This window comes from Ambystoma mexicanum, chromosome 6p, assembly GCF_040938575.1.
Source record: "Ambystoma mexicanum isolate Mex_15411 chromosome 6p, UKY_AmexF1_1, whole genome shotgun sequence".
Classification (NCBI taxonomy): domain Eukaryota; kingdom Metazoa; phylum Chordata; class Amphibia; order Caudata; family Ambystomatidae; genus Ambystoma; species Ambystoma mexicanum.
Window position 1 is genome coordinate 618,184,829 of NC_090935.1, and position 15,884 is coordinate 618,200,712.

Sequence of the window (15,884 nt, forward strand, 5' to 3'; positions counted from 1 at the left end):
CAGCTTGCACATGTAAGCTTATCAGAGCTGGTAAACACTTAGGGCCTCATTACACGGATGGCGGTATTAGCACATGGACCAAGGTGCTATTAGCACCTTGGTCCATGCCGGTAAAATACCGGCACCGCCTTGGTGGAAGGGGGAATTACCGCCCCATTCCAAGGTTGGGGGGCGGTAATTCCCCCTTCCACCACTGCCCTTCCCCATTCCCATTTTTGCCCCATAGGGCATAATGGGAATGGGGAAGGTGCTAATTACGGCACCGCAATTTTGCGGTGCCGTAATTAGCACCAAGGTCCCTTAGCGGGTTGGTTTTTAACGCCTGAAAAAAGCAGGCGTTAAAGCACCAACCCGCTAAGGGACCTCGTAGTAAGGCTGTAATGGTTAACGGTCACCGTTACCATTAATGGTGACCGTTAACCATTACCGCCATCCATGTAATGAGGCCCTTAATCTCTGATGAGAACTGTTTGATCCTAGTGAGAGCCCTCATCTTATCCAGACTCGATTATTGTAAAGCCCTATATATTGGGGCTAATAAACTCATCCCACATAGAATACAAATTCTACAAAATAACGCCCTGAGAGCAGCTCTTGCCATCTCTAAACGAACCCACATCTCTAAGACAGGGCAGAATAACAACTGGCTATCGACCCAAGACAAAATATTACTCAAAGTTGCCTCCCTCACTCACAAAGCCCTGAACAATGCGGCACCACCCTATCTCTCTGATAGATTCATAGAAAGAAGATCATCCAGTCCCTCCAGAAGCACCTATGCCAATGCCCTTATCATTCCGAGATTTAAATTGACTAAGGCCGGAGGTGCTAGCTTCCCCGTCCGGGCGGCCCAAGTATGGAATTCACTGCCCCAAACTATACGTGCTGAGAAATCCTACCTTAAATTCAGAGCCAACTACATCAATCACTTGAAGCAATCGATCAACTAACCAGCACCCCCTGCCATCCTCTTGCCTTTAGTATAGATACAGATTGTATACTGTAAATTGCTCTGTACTGTTCTGCCAGATGCTACACTACCGGCAAGCATTATATAAATATCATATCCTGTATATAACTTATTGTATAAATACTGTATAATACCTGTATATAATGCACTGCACTGCTGCCTATCCTGTCTATAGTATTTTCACCATGTAAAGTGTAACTTGTAATTATTGTAACCCTTGTAAGCTTTGCATACCCTGTACTGCTGCGCCCTCTTACCCTCGGGTCTGGTGCGCATTATAAATGAATAAAACAAACAAACAAAACAAAACAAACAAAGCCCTGAGCAACTCGAACAGAGATGGGTCCACAAGCTCAACACCGCAAATGAGGAATTGAATCTCTATGTTGAATGGAAGTCTTTCTTTTGACTGCGTAAGCCACTTGGACAATAGTAACATAAACTGTTGTCTTTCGCTCTTCCGGTGCCCCTGATTCATCCACTCTGGCCTAGTCTGTGTCTTTCGCTCTTCCGGTGCCCCTGATTCATCCACTGTGGCCTAGTCTGTGTTGTTCCTTGATTAATCTGTATGATCAATGTATAAGCATATGTCTCTACATTTGACGCGGTTACCAGTCAGTGAGTCCAACCAATGGCTTCCATATGTCCAATTGACATAACAGTGTTCAATGTAATCATTTTGGGACTTTTATGATTCTGTGACAACTCCAATGATCTATTACAACACGAAAATTGCATATTGTATACTGTTTGTCAACAAGATGAGCCTTTCGACATAACAGTATTCAAGGTAACCATTTTGGACCTACATGATTCTGTGCTAACACAAAGGGCGTATTCCAACATGAAAAGTTGCATAGTGTACATCTTTTGTCCATAAAATGAGCCTTTGTTTCACTGAACACACCTCGCAATAAAAAAACCATAGGACAACACAATTTATGCACATCATTTGACCAAATACAGTGAGGGCACAGTTTGAAACACATATGCAGTAAACACACATGATATCTGGTGTGAACCACGCAACAAAATGTAATGAACTCTCCAGCATGCCATCATTACGTTTATTTTGGATCTTTTGCCATGTTCCATACATTTTGGCACTGGTTGAACCGCGCCACCAGTAGGCGTATCGGTAGCCCAATAGTGAATGTATACATGTTTACCATGGCAACCGTTTTTCAACAATGTTCGGATTTTAGCATGACTTTTTAAAATATCTTTCACACACCTCCATAAATTAGGCCGATACATGTTTAAGGCATCTTGAACTGAATTTGCCCTAAAAATTATAATTGTATCCAACACGCGTCGCAAAATGGCCGACCGGTATATAAACAAGAGGTCGCCATGACGACCAACTTTTCCACGAGAGTCAGACTGCCGCGTGGCTGTTGTTTCATTTGGAGAACACCAAAGGTAAGCGATCGCCCAGAGGGTGCTGAGTGGGGTGATGGCTCGATCCCCATAATAAAATATCTGATTGTGGATGGTCTTTTTCAGACGTCCACTAGATGGGATCCCGCTTCGGCCATAGGATTTCACTGCCCGCTTCTCGAGAACATGCTATCTGCCGCTCTCACTCATAGATGAGCTGCACTAAGGTAACGTGCCGCCACTTATACATGACACCTACGACAAATGAAGCATGATATAGTCTTTATACATGTACCCATTTTTAAGAATAGAAGAGACTTTTTCTAAATAATGAAAAATGATTGTTCGCCACAAAATGTGCCTGCACTTAATTTGGCAATAGAAGATGTTGTACCTAACGGAATTGTTTGGTCACATACTCAATTAAAATAAATCAATGTATGCAGACACTGGGATATTCTACATGTAAATCCCTCGAGTCGTTTAGACATTAAAATCCTTCCTTTTTTTGTCTTAAAACCCATAGGCACCTAAATGAGTTACCCACTGATCATCCAAAGATAGGTCCTTGACCGACAGCTGCACTAATTAAGGCAGACCTGCTGTTCAGCCTCCATAGATTCATCGCCACACCGTGGCATGTACAGGTAAGCCCCCCCTTTGGTGCATGACACGACACGGCACTAATATGACATCATCTAACATGTCAGACACTTCTAAAACGTTGTAGATCTACATCCAATTTTAAATTTGAACCGTGCAGAACAATCTGCCATAGCACGGTAAGATAAATCAAACATTAATAGATTATAAATAAGAAATAAAGTTATTATCTTGCCTTCTTGACAATTTTAATATACTGAAACTATCCGTTGTCTTTCATTTTGTAGGCAGCACACTCACTGAACAGGCTCTTTGTACAAGTCTCTTTTTCGTCCTGATGAAGGCCCGTGTAAAATAGGCCCATTCAATAGCCTACGAGGGCTGAAACACACCTGTGTAGACCACTTTACCCTTTGTGTGTTACTGTCCACACTGATTTACCATTGTTTCAATCCCTTGTTTTGAAATTACACTTATTGTTGTAACCCCTGTTCTCCACAACAGTAGGTGTTCAACCACTCAATGTTAATATGTACCAAAAATTGGAGTCAAGTTTCTCGAATAGGTATTTTGTACAACACCGCGTATTTGATTCATGTTCAGCCAATAATTATATGTTCTGTGTATTCTGTGTGCCACTAGACCAATAGGTCTTTCCCTTTGAATATAAACATTTATTGAAAAATGGTGTTTCTACGATGTTATGTCAATGATTCCCTTGGGATGCTCAATTAGGCAAGACTGACCCTTTTCATTTGTTTACTTATCGCAGGCACTCAGAAGTACTTTTAGGTTCTTTTATGTGTTCAATCGATGTTTTATTATGCTTTTCATAGATGATAATTGAACTCACTGGTCACATGTTATGCTCTCGTCTCAAGAGATATGGAAATTCATGAAAGTCTTTGAGATGATTCAACTACCTAACATTCTTAGACTTCACTGGATGCATCCAACTAAGCATGAAGTGGTCCTTTCATTAAAATAATTTACTTATGAAGTCCTGGGGTACCTGAGCTTTACGCAATCCCCAAAGGGAGAGAACAACCAAGCTGCAGTAACATCCACAGAGATTCCTTCAACCCAGAATCCAGCAGGAGACTTTGATCCAGTTTGATCTAACTCACATTGGATTCTGTGCATCTGGGGAATGTATGAGAAGCATGCAGATGATGATGCCATGAAGAATAATGATCGGAAGGATGCCCTACTAGTGTAAGATCCCTCTTAGCATAAAACCATATTGAATACCATGGGGAAAGCCTGCTTGCTGAACACCAAGAGTGGGAAACAATCTACTCAGGAGGAAACGCTTGAATCTGAGCTTGAGACTGACGTGACAAGCGAGAAGTACCAAAAAAGATCTCCTCCGGGAGCACATCCACTCACCACGCCCAAAGATTCCAAGAAAGAACCCTATGGGAGGAACAATCATCTAGGAAGAATAAGCCCTTTAGGTGGATCCCTACGAATAGGAGGGTGGTCCAACTGACAATATTCATGCCCAAGACATCCCTTGAGTTGGCTGGACTAGGGAGAGAGTCCCATAACACACCAAGAAAGACAAAGAGAATAATGGCTGACATGGAAAGACCATGAAAATTTATTGGGATTAATCAAAGGCTATCTGGATGTAGTAAACTAAGCCCTAGACGGACACCTCCTTGAAAGTTTGACACGGAGGAAACAATCAATCACACAAGAGGTAGCCCAAGAAAAGGGGGTTGATATGTGATGAGGTCCTCTGCCTGACCCTGCTGGTGGATAGCAAGTTCTCCAAGAAATCTGTCTGCCACCACAAGCCAGATGTGATAGATGTACATAAACAGCAAGTAGGGCCTGGAGTGACATGTGGGGCTGAAATCCTGGGAAGTAGGAACAAGAAGAGTTTACCAAAATTGAATGATACTGTTCCAGACAATTGGTAGGATTACCTAAAGTTTTACTGATCAAGTTCTTAAGGGCAAAGTTTGAAATTAAATCTGTGGAATTTTATAATACAATATGCAGGCTGGAACTACAAAGAAGGTTGCTGAATTCAACACCTAATACTGTAATGCACTATATAGCATTGGGTTATCAAAACACACATTTAAAATTAGGAGGGTCCACTGTTGATTATATAATGAAAGAGGGAAGAAAATGGGCCGGAAATATGAACGCATTCCACCATGTGAAGCTTGCCTGAAATCACACATTAAAAAATGCATAATTGGAATAGATAGATAACAAAACAGAATCAATCTATCTACCAAAGCGCATAGTTATGATTACCTACCTCCTATACCTCAAATAGCCTGAAAGAAACTGGATAGAGCTCATAGGACCTTCTGCCTCTTTAGACACAATTTATTGGAAAGTGAAACGAATTTAATGATACAATGTAGTATGATTTTTTTTTCTCTGTGAAAGTAGATTCCAAGAAAGTATGGAAGATATGATGGGCATGAGGTAGACTATAATGAATTATGGAATGTATATATGCAACGAAATTATATAAACCTGATCTATCATGACTCGTTTTTGGTGTCATATTGAATTAATATTGAATGAACTAAAATGACTCACCTTTATATCATTTTTGTATTCAATATTTATATAATTAATACTTGTGCATACAATTTACATGTATACAAATCCAGAAAATGGCTGTAGTAAATACATAAAATAAAAAAATAAAGATATGGAGTTGGTGGAAGAGTTGCTGAAAGAGTTGGAGGAGTGGAGAAACATCTGGAAGGAGAAGGAGAAGGAGGCAGTGGCAGAGTTTTTTTTAAAAAAAGGTAGCAGGCGCCTTCTCTAGAAGGAACATGGCATGTTAACCTGTTCTATGTTTTTTTCCCACTTTGAGAGTCCGCAGCCATCGCTTTTTGCTCACTGTACCTTTCACAGGTGGGAAATATCCAATGGCCCTGCTGGACCGGACTCGCTTTGTTCAATCCCCACCTACGCCTCCTGTCCCTGCACCTCCGTCTGTACGCATGCATGACCTAAATGTACTAGGACATTTAGGTCTGCACCTTCGTCTGTCCTCTCCCCCACCATTTTCCACCCCCCCCTCCAGAGCTGGGTCTCAACTGTACCACTTCATGCACTTGCACTAGGAGAAATGTCAGGCCTAGTGTGCTAGATTTCTATCTAGATCATTCGGAATCATCAAAGCCTAAGAATGATTACTGTATTCCCTTGTTCCCTTCCTGCCTTGAAGCGCTTTGAAACACTTCACCTGTGTATCAGCGCTATATAAATAAACAATAAATAAATGCAAATGGGAGGCCGTGGGAAACAAGAGAGAAACCTGTCAAGACTCTAGGGCAGCTTCCTGTCATTCTGTGGCTCAGATCCTTGCTAGAAGGCCCACCATTTTCAACCTCACCTACAGAGTCCACATACAGGGTCCAGTTCAGAACAGAGAGCGGGAGAAGGCACCCCTTAATGGAAGTTAAAGGAAGGATGCCGGAACCCGTTAAGCCCCGGAATGAGAGGGGAAGAGGCACAGACCTGAACATTGAACAATGGTGCGGGAAGCATTTTAAGCCAGAGACTATAAACGACTTTTTTGTCCAGCATATCCTTTATTTTTTATTTTTTTATTTTATTTGTTTGTAACGCACCGAAGCCCGCAGGCATCAGGGCGCGGACATAAAGACAAAAGACCAAGCAATGTGACAGGACAGAAGACAGACTACTAGATACAGGTTTCTAGATTTTTCATGAAAATAGCAATGTTTTCAATTTTTCTTGAATACCTGGAAGTTGGATTATAGCCTTAGTGGCGCTGGAAGGTTATTCCACTCAAGAGCCGCTTTGGCTGAAAAAGATCATCCTAGTCCATTTCTTTTCTAGACGCAGATGGTTTTTACCAGGCCATGGTCCTTTGATCTTAAGGTTCGGTCTGGTTCATATGGGAGTATTTGTTCTTTTAGATATGTTGGAGCGCAACCATAGAGGCAGTGGTGAACAATTGAAGCTGCTTTGAAGATGATACGTGTATCCATGGCTAGGCAGTGGATCGACTTTCTATATTCAGTGAAATGATCCCTCATAGATTTCTTTTTGATAATTCTCACTGTGTCAGTCTGAATGACCTGACATTGGGCTATACAGCCTATGTTTGCTCTCAGTAGTAAGGCATTGCCGTAGTCTAGCCTTGAGAGGATAGTAGCTTTGGGAATGGTGGTGCAATTTTTTTCATTTAGGACTGGTCTTATTTGCCCGAGTAGTCTTTGATAGTATCGACAATTTTTTTTTTTAGGTATGCTACCTGTGAATCAGTCCCCAATGAAGACTCTAGGTATACTCCTAAAGTTTTAACTTTGCCGGTGACCAATATGTTTGAGTTTTTTTATGTTGAATGAAACATAATCAGAGTTTAGCTTAGCCCTGGCTTGAGGAGAGCCAAATATCATAAGCTCTGTTTTGGTGCCGTTTCGGCAGAGCCAATTTGCCTTCATCCAGGCTTCGATTATGTTATAGATGTTGGCGACTTTGGAGTTGTCTGTGCTGTGGCACCCGCTTAGTTCAACTACCAGCTGGTGTCATCAGCGAAATTGGTGAATAGCACACCTAGATTGTTGAGTAGGGTGCAAAGACAACGGAGATACAAATTAAAAAGGAGAGGAGACAAGTTAGCTCCCTGGGGAACACCACAGTTTATGCGTAGTGGCTTAGAAAACTCTTCTCCCCAATGTATCTTGGAACTTTTTTCCGCAAGGGAAGAGGAAATCCAATCTATGGTCTCTTGAGAACCATTTCCCGATGTTTCCAAGGCCTCTTGAAGTTTATGGTGGTCTAGCAGATCAAAGGCTGCTGATAAATCTAAAAGGATCAGCATAGCACCTTTGCCTTTGTCCAAGATATCTGACATTCTGGTCTGAAGGTCAAGCAGCGCGGTTTCTGTGCTATGTGAACTTCTAAAACCAGACGGTTGTGGGTGGAGCAGATTATTTATTTTCGTCAACATAGGATTGGAGCTGTTTAGTTGCTGCCTTGTCGAGGATCTTTAATAGTAGGCTACAGTTGGTTATCGGCCGGAGGTTTGTAGGGTCTTGTTGGTCAAGGCATGGTTTTTTGACTAGGGGTGTCACAGTCACTGTTTTAATTGCCGTTGGAACTTTTCTGTCTCTAAAGGAGGCATTCACCATTCTACAAAAGAGTGGGGCGAATGTGTCAGTGTTTTTCAGGATGATTTCCAGAGGTAGGATGCTCTCTGAGCAAGATGTCTGTCTAACCGTGGAGAGAAGCTTCTTCTTGTTCTCTAAAGAGAGAGGTTTAAACTTGAATTTTTCCTCACTTGAGATGGTAGAGTCATGTTCTTTCAGGGGAGATTGTGCTTGCGTGGACACCTGACAAAGGCTGATGGCATTTCAGGCTTTTTGAATTTTTTCATGAAAGGCAAGCTGGACTTTTTCACAGTCTTCCTGTGTGGTCTGGAAGGAGGGTGTAAGGGATGTTGATTTTTCCACTGATTTTAGGATTTGAAAGAGCTTGCCCATAGAGTTTGAAGTTGAGGAGATGTGTTCATTGTAAAAGTTTTTCTTTGCATCCATCAGTGTTTCTCTATATTGTTTGTCTAGAGTTTTCCATTTTTGCTTATTTTCTTCTGTTTGGTCTTTTAGCCACTGTCTCTCTAGTTTCCTTTCCTCTTTTTTCAGGCTTTTAATATCTGCATTAAACCATTTTTGATAATTTATGTTTGGTCTAACCGGTCTTTGTTTTCAAGTGTTCATTGTATGTTGCTACGATCTCCTCACAGTCGTCGTTGTCTGAGGTCAAGGACATAATGTTAATAACCGTTTGCGCTAAGATGTCAGGTGTGAGACTTTTAAAGTTTCTATTTAGATTTTCTTTGAGTGCATTATCCGATTTCTTAGTGTTATTTTTAGGTTTCATTTTTAACTAAATTTTATAATGATCGGACCAAATGCAAGGAGTTGTTTGTTGTGTCGTAATGTCCACGTTGCTGGAAACTACCCAATCTAGTTGATTACCTTTGTCGGTAGTGGGTCCGTTGTTTATCACCCTAAAGTTAATAGATTTTAGGTCTTTTTCCAGTTTGATGGCTTCTTTGTCTGTACTATTTCCCCTCCATCTATATGAATCACCCAGTAACACTGTCCCTGTGTTAGGCCACTTTAGGGTGTTTAGAGTCTGAACTAGATCTTCGTTCAAGTCTGTAGTCAGAGAGGGTGGTCGGTAGAATACTATAATGTTAATACAGGTGTTTTTTGTTGGCGTCATTTTCAATAAAAGGGTTTTGCATCCTTGACAGTGGATGGGCTTTAGTCTGGACTTTATTGTGTCGATCCCCATCACCTATGTAACATGCTCTTCTTTTCAATATTATAAATGTGAACATTAGTAGAGTTTGCAATACCATTGATCTGTGCTTGTAAAGAATGTGAATGGTCAAATATGTCAGTGGTTTACCTCACTGAATGCAGCCGGATGTGATTGCTAGCGAGGGGTCGGAAGTAGCTGTGCACTTTCTCTCTTTCGTTGCAGTTCACTATGGTGCGGCTTGACGCCACAAGGTGCCTTACTCTATCTGAATCTACCCGAATCAAGGCAAGCTGGGAGTGCTGTGATCACTGCTGTGGGATCAGCGTTGAGCAGCGAATGGCAAGTAGCGTGCAGCGAGTGATGGCAGGGTGCTGCTGCTGTGTGCCTATTGAGACTTCACCTAGCTTGCTTCATCTTGCCCTTGCCGAGGTTTGAGGATAGAAACAGCGAGGTAGTTGGCTGTGGCATATTGAGCTAGGCTGCAGGACCACTCACGTTTGGAGTAGATGGGCAGGCGACACATCCTTCTCCCGAAGACAGGCTGAGCTGCTGAGTCTGGTGAGTTTGGTAAGCCTGCAGTAAGTGTCTTAGGTAGCGTTTGCCCTTCACCTGAGGGGGGTTATTCTCAACCAATCCTAATCCTGCCAATAACAAATACCTTGATTTGAGCAGGCAAACTACATCAGATTTATATTTCCATCATGTGGTGTCCCATGAGCAGTGTTTCTCTTTGAGGGGAATCCTTAGCCATACCTGCTTCAATTCCTTTTTTCCAGTAGAGAGGGGGGCAGCGACTGTGGGCTTAGAGCCTTTGAGCCGCTCACTCTCTAGAGCTTCTACAGTATCTGAAAGCAAATACATCTGTTTGGATATAAAGAGAGTCTGTGGTCTTCTGAAGGATAATTGTAAAATGTGTGGGCCTTAGATACTAATTAAGAAACGCCTATCAAGACGCACAAATGGACCACATTCATAAATAATATTTATTTGGCTGATTTTAGACAAGGAAAGGATTTAAAAATAGGCTAATATTGGACACATATGCCACTGTATAATGTGATACCTGCCGCACAAAGAAAATACCAATTGAAGAGTGAGGTAAGAGCAGCTTGCAATCGAGTTGTGCCGGCTTGTGGAGGAAAAAAACGGATTAACAAAAACAAAATAAAAGCAAGCTACAAACGAAAGGGGCGTCCGTCGGTGTCAGTGAAACAGTTTGCGAAAAAAGACAGGAAGCACTTATAGGCCAAGAAAAGATCATAGCCTTTTTGAAATCTGTGACACATCAAACCCTATTTCCAAACATGACTAGTATGTCACAGACAGATACAATTCTATTTGACACCCAGCTGCCAATTGAGACATCAGATTTGGACCACATAGATAATGTTAATGAAAATGACTCTGTTCTAACATTGCACGAGGGTATATCGAAATCCCCTGCAGTAACTGTACATGGTGGGAGTAAGAGTGATATGAAAAGACCATCGCACAATTAAGGGAAAGAAATGCTCTAGCAAAAAGAACTAAAAGCATAAACCCAATAAAATATGCCATAAGACAGCGCAATCATTAGCAGCAATATCTGCGAAGAGTGTGGGATGCCAACACGTAAAGTCTTTAAATTGATCCAAGGAGTCGAGCAAAAAAGAGAAACAATCATACAAAAGGATAAAGAAAAAACACACAGCTTGGCCTCCTAGCAGCATTGATAATGAATAAACCACACACCCTGAGGGATATTCCCCTTGAGCGATCCAGCCAAGAGGGACCTTGAAAACAAGAAGATCAAAAAGAACAAGCAGAAAAACAAAATGATATCTTGTACTGTTAGGAGTACAAAGATATAGAATCGGTGTGTATGAAATCTTGTAGCCCCCAAATGAAGGAGATCGATAAAAGAGATACATGGCACAAGAAGGGTCGAATTGTAAAAAAAGATCAAAATCATGTATTCCTATGCTTCATGCAATAGCCCATTTCTAAATTGATCAAATGTGCTGCAAATGATGCATGAACTCCCTCAGTTGGAAATGGTATCTACAAAGGACATAACATTAGTTGAGATACCATTAACAGCGACTGAATCCAATTGGGCAATGATTCCTTTAGTGTTGCCAATCATCGCAAACTCGCTCTTTCTTATTACAGCAACTTCTTGGCAATAGGCTATGAGTTTAAAAGATTGGAAGAGCATGGGATCAACAAACCAAATAAGTAAATCAATAAATCAAAGAAAACTGAACCTACGGTGATGGGTGTGTAGATTGATATTCTGGCGAAACAGATCATCACAGCCTTAAAAATGAATTTGCCCATACCAGAGAACCATGGAATTCCAACAGAGCCATCAAGGAACTATTCTAATTTTTATTGACTTGAGGAAATGTTAGAACCCCAGACTTCAATTGTTTTATGGAACACTAGAGGATTTAGATAATTTACTAGTAATCCTATTGGCTTCTCTGTGATTTTGGATGTTGACCTACTCGGTCTACAGAAAACTTGGCTATTAAACGATCTAGTCCTGGATGTCTATCAAATCATTCAAAAACAGGCAGATTGTAATGTGAGTGGTAGACCTTTTCGAGGCCTAATGTTGGGGGGGGGAATAGCTTGCTATTGAAAGAACACGTTATAGAGGAGGACGAGAATGCTAGCATACTAACTGCTACAGTAGAATTGTCCATTGCAGGGGTGGATCGGCAGATACTCATCCTGAATATGTACAACCCTTCAAGTGAAAGGCACAAAAAAAAAGATAATTGAAGGGGTTCAGAATATAATAAATGACTGGATGTCAAATAATTCTAAGTCACTATACATCATTTTGGGAGATTTAAAATTACAAAAGATTTGGCAAAATTTCAAAAGAAGAACTTGGCAATTGTGATAAATGGAAATGGAGCAAAGATAATTGATTATACTGAAGATGAACCTCTAAACTTAGATTCATGGACACTTTTTATTAATAGTAATTACCTGTAACAGTTGTACACATAGGAGGATTTCTTCTGCTGTACGCTCTACACTTGGACAAATGGTGTATATCATACTTGGATAGATATTTGATTTCCACAATCCATGTTTGAAATAATTGGAAGCCTTCAGGTCATACCAATAACGTCAGTGATCACGTGGTTGAGAAATGTACATTTAAACCAAAAAATGCCCGGTACTGCGACTGTAAATGCAATAGGCAACAGAATTCAATGGATAAAAACAAATATAGAAAAATTCAACCTATATATCTATAGTTTGCTTTTGGCAGATTATTCTGCTGAAAGCATTGGCATATCGGTATTTGATAAAATGCTAACAATGGGAAAAGCAATATATTGAAGAGAAACAAAAGAAGTATACCCTAAGGAGTATAAACAATAACAAAACCTTTGATATAAAGATAGCTGAAAATAAACGAAAGCTAAATAAGATATAAAATGGATAAAGGTTGAAATTCCTGACCTTGTTGAACAAAAACATAAAATGTTGAATCTTAAAACCAGATATAAATATGTTGTCAAACGATACAAGGCTTTGGATACAACAAAACAGTGGTTCTTGATCTTTAACGCTCTACGTAACACTGACACAAGATTATTTTGGAATTTGTATAAAAATTACATATTGGTTAGCAATGGGAAAAATTACATTAATTGTATACCTGAAATGTGTGGAGAAAACATATTAGAAACTTATACTATAAAAAGTAAGGAATACGGATACAAATCCTTATATAGCTAATGATGAAAAATTATAGCATACAAGTGAGGATATAGAATGGATGATCGAAAAGCTAAAACCCTATAGAGTCCCAGGCCCAGATGGTATACCAACTTGAACCAAAAAAGATCCCAAAAATTGGGTGGTAGTCTTTGACAAACTGTTTTGTTGTATTTGTAATATCAGGATTGTTCCTACGAGCTGGAAGGCTTCCATATTGATCCAAATATTTAAAAAGGGAGCAAGAGCAAGAGGAAATCCTATTAATTACAGGCTACTGGCCATGTCTGATGCATGCTCCAAACTTTTTTCAAAACTACTACTAAAAGAGTTCGATCTTTGTATAAGAAAAAATAAACTCTTTTCAAATCAGCAGTCTAATAAAGAAGGGTTGCGTACCAATCTGATGGCAAAAATAAGACTGGGAAACCAAGGCCAAGAAACACAGGCATTTAAGATCTGACAGGGCTGTGTCCTGGCCTCACTCCTTTTCATAATTTAATTACCGAATGTTTTAGCTGACTTGGTGAGCACAGCTAACCAAAGGGTGTGTGCATTCTTGTATGCGGATGATGCAGTCCTGATAGCCAGGACCAAACACACCCTTCAGAGATTGGTAACTGGATTTAATGATTATATGAAAGAGAGAGGCCTGGCAATTAACGCAGGGAAATCAAAGGTCATGAGCGTTGGCAACAGAAAACCATGAGGGAATGCCATATTACCAGTTAGGAAAAGTCTTGAATGGGTTAAATCATTTTATTACCTTGGGGTAATGATCTCTAGTGACTTGGGCTGGCTTTTACATGTAAAGCAGCAAACCGTAAAGGCATCTCAAATTAATGGCTCAATCCTGAGTTTCGGGGCATAATTGGGTGGCCTGCTCATGGATCACACCCTTCGAATTTATGCGGCAAAATCAGTACCATTGCTTGCATATGGTGTGGCTGTGTGGGGTCATCATAAACAATCATGAGTTTGCCACAGGGATTCCCAGCGTACTTGTTGCCCAAAGAACTCATTGCAATCAAAACCTTTAATTTCCTGGCTGCGTCTATGGGAGAGGCCTCAACTGTCAATAAAGAGCCCTGGTGAGGGATCTCATGGCCACATATTCCTGTACTGCCTTGCCCTGGCTGAAATATATAAAATAGTCCTTACAAGAGCTCGGTTTTGGGCACTTCTTTGGCGACGAATTGCGGGCAGACAACGCTAATAGGGGAGAGTTAACAGACACCTTCTCTCCTCATAGAGCAAAAATAATGAGCAAGAGTGAACTGCAGAAGCAAAGCCTGCAATTATATTACTGCAATCATGCCCCCAAAACTGTAAGGCCAGCCTACGTCCAATGGTTCGTCACCCCAAGGAAAAGGGCAGTGATGATGGCTTTCAGAGCAAATCTTTTGTTCACTCTGGAAAGAGCATTTTGTTTCACCAACGAATTGCACTGAGGGGAGGAGCTGCCCTTGCTATGAGAACGATAGGAATTACTTGTTGCACTTCCTGTTTTTCTGTTCTACTTTAGCAGAACCAAGGAACGATTTCATAGTTCCAGTATTAAGAGCGTCCATGCTTAGACACGTGCAATCAGCACTTAGGTTTTTATTGTCAGTCCCGGACCTGCCGACAGCCCATAACGTATTATACACTGAGCGAGCCCTGATGTTATGCAGGCCATTTTTATGCTTTAATGAATGATTTTAGTCTATTTTTGTAGATCGCAAGATTTTGATTATATCTAAATGGATTTTACTGCTGTATTATTTTTACTGTGTTTTCTTTGATGGGAATTTTCATTTCTGAATAAAGGTTTTATCTACTCTAAGAAGGGTCGCTTTATATCTGTTGCATAGATTATAAAGTGGCCTTCGATACAGTGGACCGAAACATATTATGGGCCAAACTGAAAGATTGGAAGATTTAATCCAACCTTATTACACTTTATAAAAGAACTATAATCAAACACAGAGGTCTAATTAAGAATTTATCAAGAGGGCAGTTTAAGTGAGAGAATAAAAACAAATCAAGGCCTAAAAGAAGGCTACCCCTTAGCCCCCACTTTGTACAACCTGTATGTTGCTGACATAGGGAAATCATTAGATGGGTGTAAAAACGTTCCCCCCAGAGTTGTTAGCCAACGTATATTGTGGCTCGTCTATGCGGACGATACGCTTCTTCTGGACAGAACCCAGATAGGCTTACAACTGAGCATTAATGCCGCAAATAGATATTCAGAGGTATTCAGAGAACAATGGCCTCATTATTAACCATCAAAAACGACAAACAAAAAATTATGGAAATTAGATCCAAAAAGAAAAACTGTAAAAAGACCACAAAATTATCTGAAAGATGATGAAAAATATATTGAGGTTGTTCGTTCTTATATTTTTTTGGGCATGTATACTAGCGATAGAATAAGCTCTACTGAGGTCGGGAGAAATATTAGCTTAAAGGTGGAAAAAAGATTCAAAGCTATTTGTAACTGTGATCTCTGCGGTCTCCCTTGCGACCTCTGAGGTCTCCCTTGCGACCTCTAAAAAAAAAATATATATATATATATATTTTTTTTAATGTGAGCTCCTGGGCTGTGGCCAGCACCATGTGTGGCTCTTTACTTCTGGGGTGGCTGGCTTTCTTGTTCAGGCCCCTTAAAAAAAAAAAAAAAGAACAGGAGTGCCACAAGTCTAACACTTTCAGCACTTACATTCACAGTAATTTAGTAATATGGGCCCATACACACTGGTCTTAACGATACATATGGCGATCCATTCTTGTATGAAATGTACATCACATTATAGTGATATCATAACCATATTTTTCGTAGTCTACAATGCTATCTGATGCCAGATTTTTTGTTTTTTTGTTTGTTTTTGTTTTGTCAGCAGATGAAAGGTCGTGTTCCATCGCTTCCCGTGGTCTAAGGACA